Raw genomic sequence first — 12,927 nt, 5'->3', positions numbered from 1 at the left:
CCGATGCAGGGGAACCGGGTTCGCGCCCCGGTCTGGGAGGATCCCACATGCCGCAGAGTGGCTGGGCCCGTGAGCCATTGCCGCTGAGCCTGCGCGTCCGGAGCCTGTGCCCCGCAACGGGAGAGGCTGCAGCGGAGGGAGGCCCGCGTACCACAAAAAACAAAAAACAAAAAAAAAAAAAAACAAATTACATGTGAAAATTAGTAGACTTATATATTGGTCCCAAAGTCATCTTCCTTCAAGTTTATAAAACACTTTATTTGTAAGGCTAATGAAGGAAATCATTATATTCTGAATAAAAACAAAATCAAATGTATACCATATAACCATTTGTTATGATTAGGTTATTTTGAAATAAAACAAGAAAATTGTAGACATCTCTTCCTTTTTCCTCCTTCTTTTCTACTTGCCACCAACAGGATCAGAAGAAAATGTACCCTCTGGGTCACCAAGTAGACATTTGGCTTAGACTGGCCAAGAACAGGGTCAACAGTGTGGACAGCTGCGATGAAATGAGGGGGGCATTTAGGGACACCTGGTTTCAGAGCCTTGAGGGAAACCTTGGGTGAATCAATTAAAATCTCTGCCTTAGCTGGCTCATGGTTAAATGGGCACAAATCTTATCCAACACACGAGGATCCAATATAACCAGTAACTCTAGTGGAAGCACCACAAACAGAGCTTGGCACAAAGCAGCAGTTAATAAACCTTGCTTGGGTTTTCTTTAATAAGCCACTTCCTGAATGAATGATTCCTCTGATCCTGGGCAATGCTGGTCTGGACAAACTGCTGATACACTGGCAGCCTTAGGTGTAAATATCCACCAAGGAATGAGAAAACAACAAAAGCAACCACCCAGATGAGTACGGGAAGGACACCATATTATCTCTGAACATGGCCCCTGAATGGGTGATAAACACTAATGACTGTCATCACTCAGATGACTTTGTCCTGTTCTGAGCATCTTCCCACCCTCATATTTCATTACAATTGATGGGTTTTCTTGTCGCGCATGAAGCATTCAGGGTAAACACAGCTAGTGCGACGCTCCAAGTCTTGCAGTGGTAAGAATGCGTGTCTCCACTTGCCTGCAGGGCCTGCAAAAGACAGCTTGACACGGGCATCCTTTGGCCTTCTCACCGCCCCTGCTAACCCAGCCCTGATAAATAAGCCAGCTAATTGAATTAATAAACAACTCTTTCTTTTTTTTTTTTTTTTAAACAGCCAGCTGGCGTGCAATCAAAATGTGTGATAAATTATCTGTCACTGCTTTAACCACAGCGGGAGGGGAGTGGAAAAATTAGCCACTTCAACCCTTTCTCACTGCCCCCAGTCTTCCTGCTCTGTTCGCTCAGCTATAGGATTTTCCCCCCTGCCCTGGTGTTCTCACTTTGGCTGAGGTCCAGGACCGAGTCGCTATGGATGGAGAAACTTATTTGGCTGCCCTTGATGATGGATCCTTAAGCCCAGGCATTGTGGGGGGAGGCAAAAATGCCGAGCCAGCCTGTGGGAAAGCGAGATTTGTCTGCTGCCCTGGCAGAGAGGGTTCGGTTATGAGCCTGTGGTTTGAGCCCACAAGATTCTCATGAAGGGAGGGGAGTGGGATGTGGTTCACAAGCAAAGTATTGTGATGTCTGCTTTTTCTTGCCCACCTCTAATGCCAAACAGCTTTGGGGACCTTCTGGAATGAGTGCGAAGGGCTCGCCAGAGTCTTCGGGAATATAAGTGGCAACCACTTTTCACCCAGTTTTGCACCTTAAGCAGTTTTCTTCGGTATCTCCTTCCACTCTCTTTTCTTTGTACCCTAAGACCTGATTTCAGGTCACTCCTGTTAAAGGTATTGAAGCTGGTCTTCAGGATTAAAGATTCTGTACAATTTAAGGGGACTTTTCCGTATTCATTTTTTGGCAGTTTCTCAAAGTCAAAAAAATAAACAGTCCCCTTCAGGCTAAATCCATGTGGAGCCATCATTAGGCTTTTCTGTGTCATCTCATTTTGTCGGGGGTGGAGACCTCCTGGGGTTCACCCGAGTTGGGAAGCATCTGGATTGTATATTCACTTTAACACCCTAATTCTCTTAGAGGTGCTTTCATTTTAGGATGTTGCCTTGTGTAATAATATACAAGTCATCCGCAGGGAACGATCTGGAACTGGCAACAGATGTAGACTGGGTGAATGCAGGGGTTCTTGATCTGTTTGATTCATGGGCTTCCAAACACTTACACTTCCAAGGAACTTTTCCCAGAGGATATGTGCTTTATTGTCTATATAGAGCAAAACCGTAATCCACTACCCTTAAATGGGGCTGCGTGAAGCCAGGATAAAGTGATGGCTTTTTTTTTTTTTTCAGCCTTCAGGAAAACAAAGCTTTTGGGGTACACTTCATGTAATTGCTAAAGTCAGACCTTGATTATTATCAGGCAAAAAATTGGCAAAATCTTGATTATATTCTTATACTGGAATGTTTACTACAGGTCTTTTTCCTGCTTTCATTGGTATTTTCATCCCTGGCTGTGCTAGGCTTCTCTGTAGATCCAACAGCTTCTTAATGGGGGTGGGGTGGTGGAAAGGAGAATTAAAGTAATTCTGAACCGACAATGTGAAGTATTGTGCTTGGGAAACTCCAGGACAGGGTCACACCTCTGTGGAACAGTAACTGGCTGCCCTGAAGAATGCACTTGAACTTCATGGGACAGAATCCAAAAATTCCAACAAGGATCCTGTTTAAAGGGCCATAGGAAAATCTCTGGGCAGACTTATGCATTATTTCTGGGACCTGGTCATGTGCCATTGTACCTTCCCCCTCCCCTTTCTCCCTTCTTCATCCTATATACACGTGCACACAGACACACACACACCCACATACACTGACCCCATGTTTTGTTCCTTTTCCTTGGTCATGAGGCAGATTCCGATGGTGTTGACAGAGAGATGGTGATAGTTCCAAGAAGGATATTAGTGGTCATGTCAAAAGGCTGAAGTAGGAGACAGCCAACTTGCATGAAGCTTCGTGACATGCTTCGTGAAGGATTTTACATGCCTTGTCCCCAACGCTTTCAAAGAAAACATGAGACAGAAAATGCAAGCTTCCATTTTGCCATGACAGACTCTGTTTTTATTTTACAGAAGATCTGAGAGGAGAAAAGAAGTAAGGGGAAGTTATGCAGATTTCCATATTTCCAGGCTCTTAAAATTCTTTATAGATGGAAGGTAGGGTGTGGGTGGGAGGGAAGTCCTCCTCCCCACCCTTATTGACTAAATAAAGGTGGACTCTATCTACTAAAAAGGTTTATGAGAACGTTTAGTGGAATCTCTGGAGTTTGGTTAATTATTTGAAAGTAGAAGTATTAAATTCACTGTTGAATTCAGAGCCCACTATGATTAGCTTTCTGCAGACAAATAGGGTATATACCTCTTCTCCCACTACACGGGCCCAATTCCATGTGCAAACCTAAGAAGTTACTGAGAAGAGAATGTCAGGGCTGAAACTTTACATACTTCCCTTTAAAGACCTTTACGGGGTTGGAATTATTTGAAAGATAACAGAATACAGTGCAATAACCATTTTAGGAGCCAGAGGGAGAAAACTGGGAGAAGTGCCCCAGCTGCCATTGGGAAAGGCGAGTACGGTTAGGCCCTTACTGACACTCCCCGATAGGTCTTGGGATCCGCCCTTGCCTCCTAGTTTGGCAGATCCTACCAGGACCACCTGCCTCCAGCTGAGGAGATGCAGATGCCTGCCAGTTTAACAAACTCTACTCCTAGCTTCCCCCCAAGCACAGTGGCTGACACTGTCGCTGTGGCTCCTGAGAAGAAGTAGCCCAGCCTCAGAGCACATTGCCTCAGTGCCACAGAAAATACACAGCACATGGGCTGTTAGCATTTTCAGATGTCATCTCTGTTTCTCATTTAACTTCAAGATGCAGCTGAGTTCCAGATTAGTCTCCAGGATAGCAGAGGAAGCTTGGACTGGCAGTCAGCAGGCATGGGATCTAATTCACCTTCAACCTTGAACTTGTCATGGGACCACGATAGCCTTTTAATCTTGCTGAGCCTCCTTTTTTTTTAATCTGTGAAAGATATCTTGAAATATAAATAAAATGTAATCTGTGTTTTGCTCCAGGTGGGCCCCCAAACTCTTCCAGTTATTAGAGCCTATGGTTATAGAAAATAATTCTCGGTGTCGTTTATGACCACTGCCATTTGTGAGACAGAGTGAGTTGATGAATTTCATTAAGGACAGAGAAGAAATGTCACACGGAAGATATTTTGTTATTAAGTTGGATTTTCATACCAGCCCATTTTAATACCTACATCACAACGGTCTTGTGGAGTCTCCTTCAAAGCAATAAAATAAATAACTGATTGGTAAATGGCAGTGACTCCTGGTTTAGTTAACCTGGCAGTCAGATTAAGGCAGGGTTTCTCAGTCTCGGCATTATTGACATTTTGGGCTAGAGAATTCTTTGTTTTGAGGGACTGTCCCATGCATTATTAAACGTTCAGCAGTATCTCTAGGCTGTACCCACTAGATGCCAGTAGCACCTCCCCTTCAAGTTGTGACAATCAAAAATGTCTCCAGATATTGCCTAGTGTCCCCCAGGGGGCAAAATCACCCTCGGTTGAGAACCACTGGATTGAGCCGTGACTAAAAGTCCCCAGTTTAGGTCAGGTTTAACTACATATATTTGATATGCTGCAATCTGAAAATGCTAGTTAGCCCCAGAACACCAGCAGTATCTATTAGGTTCAGGTTAGAACAATCTAACCTTGATCAGAAATAGCACTAGAAATAACCCATTTAATCTACAGTGTCCCAGGACCTCAGAATAATGGAATCTACTAGATTTCAATCTTTTTGGAAATGGGCAGAATTGTCTTTGTCTTTGTATAATATATCTTACTGTGCACAGAATAAATGCTTATTAAATGTATGTTGAAAGAATGAACAACTTACCCCAAAACACCAGGGGAGCACAGAAGGAGGAGCTGCCGTGCACAGCCAGTCATTCTGGGTGATCTTTATTCTACAGGAGAAAATGAAGCAAGTGTTGGCCAGTTGGAAGGGAAGAAAGAATCTTTGGAAGGGCGGCTGCCATTACCCTAGCTGAAATGGAGCCAAGTTAAAACTCTCTTCTGATTAAAAAAAATATATATCATGGAACATTTAATGACCAACCACAGTGCATCAGAGCCCAAGCTATATGTACGTCACCCATGCTCCCCAAGAGCATGTAAGAGTGAAAGATTCAGTTACTTTAAGTCTTCTGTATTCCTAAATTGGCATATATTTTAGTGGCGTGGGATGTGGAAATCTCATATGTGCATCTGACATGTTAATCTCCCTAAAATGGTGGCCTCACTGTTTTTCCTAATGCACTTCAAGAGTATGCCCTTAAATTGCATTTGAAATGTCTCACTCAGTTGCCCCAACAACTTTCTTTTCTCAGAATAAACAGAATCCACCTGTATCTCTCACCAGAGACACGAGTACTGTATTGAGTTTGTTTTCATGTTTGATGTTTTATAGGTATTCTTTGAACCAACCTTCAAATTCAGGACAATATTAAATCTAAATTCACGAATCATCAGGTCTGATTCATGAGATTTGTAGATTTTGGCTGATATTATTTTTTAACCATTAAGTTCTGAAATGATCAAAATTGACTTAATATGAGAAGCTTTGCCTCTTACCTGGGTAATTATTGTCATTTAGAAGGAAATCAACCAAGCTGGTGATCTTCCAGCCCCATCTCCACACTTCACTGTGGGTGTCTGTTTTAAAATTTGAATGGCAAGTGCTTTGGGGAAACATTACCTAATTAGCCCTGGGTGAGAAATTCTCTTCTGTGGTGTCCTTTTGATAATATACTTAATTGACAACTGATGTTACCGAGATCTGAATTTTATCTGAGATCACAACTAAGCAAAGAGCAGGAGAGAGTGCTTTCGGAGGGCTTACCATTTCTGCACACGAAGAGTGTGTGCAAAATTAGGATTCAGAAAGAAGTGTAACTGTTATTTCAGAAGGTAGATTAATATAGTACTAAGTACCAGTGTGCTCAGCATGAACCTTGAATACACGCTACTAGAGTCCCTGATTTTTATCCTGTGATACACACTCTATCTTTAAGTGAAAAATGGAGAACAGTTTAAAAATTTTAAACCTAGGATGATAAAAGAAAGACTTAGGAGAATGAGTACATGCTTCTTTCCATTCATTTTCCCTGTCTATATTTCCCCAGTCTTCCAAGAACACCAAGGGAGGCAATACTGTGTAGCCAGATTGAGAAACTTAGATGTATTTTTTCTTGTTGGAATCTGATTTAAAGATTCCCCACCCTCACCCCTGGGAAAATAGTTGGGGTTGGTTGCAAAAGAGTATAATATTTACTTCTTTGTTTGTTTAAAAATTGAGTTTTTAGTACATATCCCTCCTACTTCCAGCAAGGATTCTTTTTGTTTTTTGTTTTTTTGACAAGAAAGTAGGATTTATTGGTGGGCATGAGTAAGGAGGGGACAGCAACAAGGCTTTCATTAGTGCAGGGCCCACCGTTTGTCCAGAGGGCCACCATTAGGGATGCATTTGACCCCATAGCCATCTGGGATAAACCGCTTTTCTGCCACCATGTTTTCAAATTCGTCGGAGTTAAATTTAGTAAATCCCCACTTCTTGGATATGTGGATCTTCTGGCGACCAGGGAACTTGAACTTGGCCCTGCGGAGGGCCTCAATCACACGCTCCTTGTTCTGCAGCTTGGTGCGGATGGACATTATGACCTGGCCAATGTGGACCCTGGCCACTGTGCTCTGGGGCTTTCCAAAGGCACCGCGGCCCATCAGCTCCAGCACAGGACAACATCTTGTTGATGCGGATGGCAGTGGAAGAGGTGGAGCTGCACTCGGATGTGAAAACCATCTTTGCCACAGCTTTCACCATGTACTTGTTGGCACAAATACAGGGAGCCTCCAGGGCTTCAGAGGAGAGCTGCTCATATTCATCCGACACACCGTGTGGCCACAGAGTGGGAACTCATCCACCTTTGCCTTCTTCCGCCCCAGGTCAAAGATGCGGACCTTAGCATCAGGGACACCTCGGCAGAAGCGAGACTTTGGGTACGGCTTGTTCTTACAATACCGGTAACAGCGAACGGGGCGGCGGCCCACGGTGACACCAGGATCTTCAAGGACGCGCCGAAGGGAAAGAGGCGCTCCCACGCCTGCGCATGCCTTATATAGGCAGTCTGTCTTCACGCATAGGAACCATGGAGTCCGGGTGAGGGCGGGTAGATGCCCTCAGGTAGAATTTTGCCTGAGATCAAAACTAAGCAAAGGGCAGTGGACTGAAGAGAGTCCTTTTGGAGGGCTTATCTCTCTGCACCCATGAAGAGCGTGCAGAATTAAGTCCACTCTTGCAGGAGCAGTAGTCTGTAAATGCAGATGGCCCTTCCCCTGGTCAGCTGGGCTTCCCCCACGTGAAGTCTGCAGCCTCCAGTATGCTCTTCAAAGCATGATGCCATTCTGAAAGTCAGGCTGGATGCTGGGTGGAATGTGTCACAGAAATGGAAGAACAACTCCCCATTGCTAGAGCTGCCATCACGATTTCCACTGGGCTTAGCAGTGACACGTTTGGTTAACCATTTTGTTAGCCTCCGGTTAACCACGCATGCTTTGAAAACCTTACAGAAGTGGGAGGACGTCTATATATAATGTTATTCATATAAAAAACAACCCCACAAGATACAGTTCTTTCCTTAGCTGCCACACCAAATCCAGACTCTCTATAACTGGCATTTGGTGAAAGGAAGAAATCACTTGATAAACACCGTTTGGTGATTAATTTATCTGGAAACTAGGGTGGAGTGGAAAACTCTCTAAAAAAGGGAATTGAGCTTGTTTGAGTTTGGAGTCCTTTGACTCAATCTTGTATCCGCTTCTCTTTTACAATGATTCTGCCTTATCATTGTATATGAATAAATACAAATATCAGAGCGCTTGGGTAGAGCATGTTTTCCACCTCCAGTTGAGCTGACTTCCTTTCCTCCTCTATATCTTTTTCCCTTCTCTCTGGCCTTTTGCCTCTTTCTTCCTTTTTGCCTTTTCCACATGCTTTTTATATTATCTACCATCTTCTTCTAACTAGGCAAACCGTCAGGCTGCACCACAAAGAACAACGTCAGGTTCAAATCCCTTGTCTACACTGGCTCTCGAGCAGGTGACTTAACATTTATTTCTTCAGAGGAATTTCCTACATCTTCAGAACATGGGGGATGATCTTCATCACCTACTTCGAAGGTTTAATATCTGCAAAGAACTTTGCTCGCTCTAGAAGGAAGGCACTGATTTAGGACAAGCTACTACATTATTGTCAGTCCCTGGTGAGTAGTTGCTTAGGAGAAATTTGGAGTCAGAAAAGAAATTGCTTAAGCTGGAAGAGAAGACAGTTCATGAAAATGATATCTTGAGCTTGTTAGAAGATAAATTCTTAGGCCATTTTCAATGAATAAATCAACCAGAAAGCTTTCTATTTGGCGTTTTTAGAACAGTACTCAGTTGTGACATTATGATTTAAAGAGGTGGTTCCACATTCCCCACTCCACCACCCCCATTACTTAGGTTGTAGGCAGTGAAACAGTAGAGTTAGATCTCTGGTTTATTGAATTGTACACCATGGAGACAATAGAAATGAAGAGGTAAAAAGATAGCTTAGCAAGAGACTGTAATTTCACTCTTAAAAATGTGCCAAGTAGTTAATGTATTCTGCTAGTCATACCTCCTGAAACAAGAAAAACTCTCCAATTTGAAAAGAGTACAGAAAACTTATTCTTCAACAGCTAGATATTAATGGAATTTTTAAAATGCGTGTGAAAATCAACATGATTTGGATACACATCAGCTCAGAAAAAAAAGTTGTTCCTCATTTTTTGGCTGGAAATGCTCTGCACTATCATCTCCTTGGGCCTAATTCAAAAGTTCTCCTTAAGCATAACTTTTTATAAACACACAAACAACCAGACTCTTCATAAATTATACATGGCTTCTCTTGGAAATGCCTTAAATGTAGATGTGCATTATAAAAAATAATTTTTGTTGCCTTAAATGTAAACACCAACCAAAAAAAAACACACCATCTTTTGTGTTTTGTTTTAGTTTCCCCATGCACAGCTTTATTCTCCCTGCTGTGTTTTGCCTAAAAACCCAAAGATAGTGCTGTGATAGAAGCTTTTATTAATGATGGTGCCCCTTCATCCCGAGTCTCTCCCAGGTTTCTCCTGGTCCTTCCTGCTCAGTGAGAACAGGCCATTGACAAATGGCATTACTGATTCTCGATGTGCTCAGAGCCCAGGGGCTATTGGTGGATGTGCTGTTTGTGTTGTCTGAGAGCTGCTGAGTTGAGCACCATACGGTCCAGACCACTCACAGGCAGACTGGGAACTCTGTTTTAGGAGGATGGTAGAGCCATCACAACAAGTTGATTTGGCTGTTGGTCCAGTGGCTTTGGACCACGAACACTTACAAAGCACCCCCCAAAAAACTTAAGCAGCACTTAATGATCAGAGTTTATTACACACTCTTTCTCTTCCCCACCCCTATCCCCGATCTTCTCCCATATCTTTGTCGACATGCTTGGGGGGACTTAAGCAGAGATCAGATCAGAGGCAAAGGAGAGTGTGGAGAACAGAATGTACCATACCATTTTACCGAGACGAAAAACAGAACTGGACATACGCCGCATGTTAGTTAGGTGTGGATATCGATACCAAGGGGCAGGACAACTTATACTTCCAGACAATCTACCCACAGTTTAAGAGAAACACATGGAGACTTTTTACCTATAATAAGCTTGAGGCCCCCTTGGCCAGACAACAAATGTCTCCACAAGGAATGGCACGCATCTTGCCATTTCCCAACAAGTGGAATAAAGCTAGAATACGACAATATGGAACAGCCGTCCTGGAGAAGCCTTGCCGACACCAGGCAGAGGTGTGTCTGGGAAGGTCCTTTTAGTCAGACATTCAGATGCAAGAAGTTTGAGCATCTGAGTTACTGAGAGGTGTCCTCTGGGTATGGAGTGGGGGTGGGAGGGCGGTACCCACTGAATACAGCTGCTCTAGGAAGGGTGTGGGTAAGGATCTGATGGAGGACTGGTGATGGGGTGCCTGGTTGCTCCACCCAAGCAGCACACTGCCAAGTCGTGGACCTCCCGCTTCCGACGCTGCAGTGCAGTGGCTCTTCATGATGGGCATCAAGCACACACCCGAGGACTGCTGTGCATTAAAAAGGGAGCAATTGGTATAGTTAATGTTGCCCGCTGTCCATCTTTCTTGGGTTGATGGGAAGTGTAGCATTGAGGAGAAATCCTATCCATCACTATTCATTGCATCACTTTTTTGCCCAATAATGAGGTCACCCCACTCAGGAAGGGCCCTGGGATGCACATATGGTGTCGAGTTTGCTGTGGGAACTTGAATCTGAATTTCATGACTTCTGTGCAGTTAAAACCCCAAACTTAGTGTTGCGTTAACATGGATTTTCCATAGTGAGTTATAAATGCAAAGTTCTATGTTTCATATGTCTTTTTCTAACATATGTTACTGCCTGTGTTTCTGATTAAAAGCTCGTCCAAAATAAAATAACAAAGGATTACTTTTTTTTTTTCCAATAGAACTTTCTTCTATAAAAGCTAGAAATAAGCCCTCACCTAAAATTACCCAGGCTTGCAGGTGCTGGGTTTTGGGGTGTGTGTAGCGTTCACTAGCAAGACAAAGGGCATTATTCTCCCTGCAACCACCACCAGAAGGCATTCTCTCTGTGGAGAAAATTGTAGGCCAACGCTTTAAAGACATTCCATGGCTAGGCACCACTCCTGGAGACTTGCAGGCAGCAGGCAGGCAGGCAGTCAACAAATATTTATTCTAAGGCCACTGTCTATTCAGCACCTTTAAAATTGCCAGGGAAACCAGCCAGGAGCATATAATACCGCTAGGGCCAAGTTAGTACCCAAGGTCATTCCGTAGTGCTTAAGGAGCTCAGTAATCTGAAAGGAGCAGGGAACCCTAAAACTGTAAGATGGCAGTATCTCACCTGGGTATGGGGATATTGACAGAATAGGAAAATAAAATCCAAGAAAAGGCTCATTAACTAATGCCGATACTTAACAGTTGCACCACTCCCATCTTTTCCTTTTACATCTCCCTTAACAGACACCCGGCTCCCATTCCCTACACACAACACACACACACACACACGCACGCGCACACACACACACGCGCGCGTGCACACTACTACTACCATTCACCATCATCATCACCTCTGCCCAGAAACTGAACCCAACTGGATGGATCAAGTCATCAGCTTTTTTTTTTTTTTTTTTTTTTTTTGGCCACGCCACGTTGCCTATGGGATCTTAGTGCCCTGACCACCAGGGGTTAAACCCGTGCCCCCTGCATTGGAAGCGCGAAGTCTTAACCGCTGGACCGCCCGGGAAGTCCCCAGATTCAGATTTTGAAGATCGATCTGTCTGCATGAAATAAGCACTGAGAAACTGCACATACCCTCTCACCCAGCATTTTGTCCTTTGGCAAAGTGTGGCCTTATTTAAGAGTGGGAAATGGAAAAAAACCAAAAGCCAAAACCCCCAGATGCCCTGTGCTAACTTCTGTGGAATGCTCACAGTATTTGAAACGCTGAACATGTATTACCTCTTTAACCTTACAGCTGCTCGGCGAGGTGTGTGTTTCTGAGCTCTCATTTCAGAGATGAGGACCTGGAGGCCCCTGGAGTCCAGCCCTCCCACCGTGGTCACGCAGGTGGTAAGTGGCAGAGCTGAGGTTTGAACCCAGGCTGTCCCACCGGAAACTTGGGGGGGGGGCGTCCGTGAAAGCAGAGTCGTCTACCAAAGAGACGGTGCTGCAGCTATGTGTGTGTACGCTGTCACCAGGATGCGACCAGAGGCAAAAGAGCTTCTTTCTGCTTCCTCCTGGTGGTAAATGCATGCCTGCTGCCCGGCAGGCGTGCCCCGGCCCGTGGTTCTGGAATGCGGTGAGCCGCTACCCCGGAGACCCGCTGTCGGTGGCCGGTGTTGGTGGGCCCGGCCCAGGCCGCGGACCCAGCCGGCACACACGCTCTGTGTTTGTCCGAGGAGTCAAGCCAACGCCCTTGGCGCCGCCCTGACGGGCGTTGAGCAGTCGAACCGATGCCCAGAACCCTCGTGTCTCCCTCTGGGGCAGAAACGCCGGGGGCCTCGCGGCTGGAAGGACAGTGACAGCTCCAGGCACCGGCGGCTTCAAGGAGGGCGTGACGTTTTGGAGATGCTCTCGGAGCAGGCCAGAGCTTGGATCCTCTGCCTCCCGAGAAGGGGATAGGAGGGGACACGTCCCCGTGGCACGTCCGAGGCTGGTGTGAGTGTTGAGGTGCTGCGAACTCTCAGCCGTGAGCCATGGCCGCTGAGCCTGCGCGTCCGGAGCCTGTGCTCCGCAACGGGAGAGGCCGCAACAGTGAGAGGCCCGCGTACCACAAAAAACAAAAAACAAAACAAAACAAAACAAACAAACAAAAAAACCCGTTGTGCAACCATCATCACAATACAGTGTTTCACTTAAGGTGACATCATAATGAATATTAGTCATTCTCAGATGAAGTCAAGAGTTTCTATTAGCACCCTATTAAAAGATAAGAGATTCTTATTTTGCTTTATGTGTTTTATTTTTAAAATATTTTTTAATTGACAAAATTCATATGACATAAAATTAGCCATTATAAATTGTACCTCTCAGTGGCATTTAGTACATTCAAAACGTTGTGCAGGGGCTTCCCTGGTGGCGCAGTGGTTGAGAGTCCCCCTGCCGATGCAGGGGACACGGGTTCGTGCCCCGGTCTGGGAGGATCCCACATGCCGCGGAGCGGCTGGGCCCGTGAGCCATGGCC

General features: G+C 44.9%; 1 protein-coding gene and 1 pseudogene across 13 annotated transcripts in view; one reads left to right on the top strand and one right to left on the bottom strand.

Moving 5' to 3' along the window:
* The window catches only part of CREB5 (cAMP responsive element binding protein 5), a 430,944-nt gene that overhangs the window by 383,672 nt on the left and 34,345 nt on the right, over positions 1–12,927 (top strand). The gene's annotated exons all lie outside the window — the stretch shown is intronic.
* On the bottom strand, positions 6,538–10,238 carry LOC102992979 (60S ribosomal protein L10-like; annotated as a pseudogene).

This window comes from Physeter macrocephalus, chromosome 5 (genome assembly GCF_002837175.3).
Source record: "Physeter macrocephalus isolate SW-GA chromosome 5, ASM283717v5, whole genome shotgun sequence".
Classification (NCBI taxonomy): domain Eukaryota; kingdom Metazoa; phylum Chordata; class Mammalia; order Artiodactyla; family Physeteridae; genus Physeter; species Physeter macrocephalus.
The sequence above is the reverse complement of the archived record's forward strand: the minus strand, read 5'-3'. Positions and strand labels throughout refer to the sequence as shown.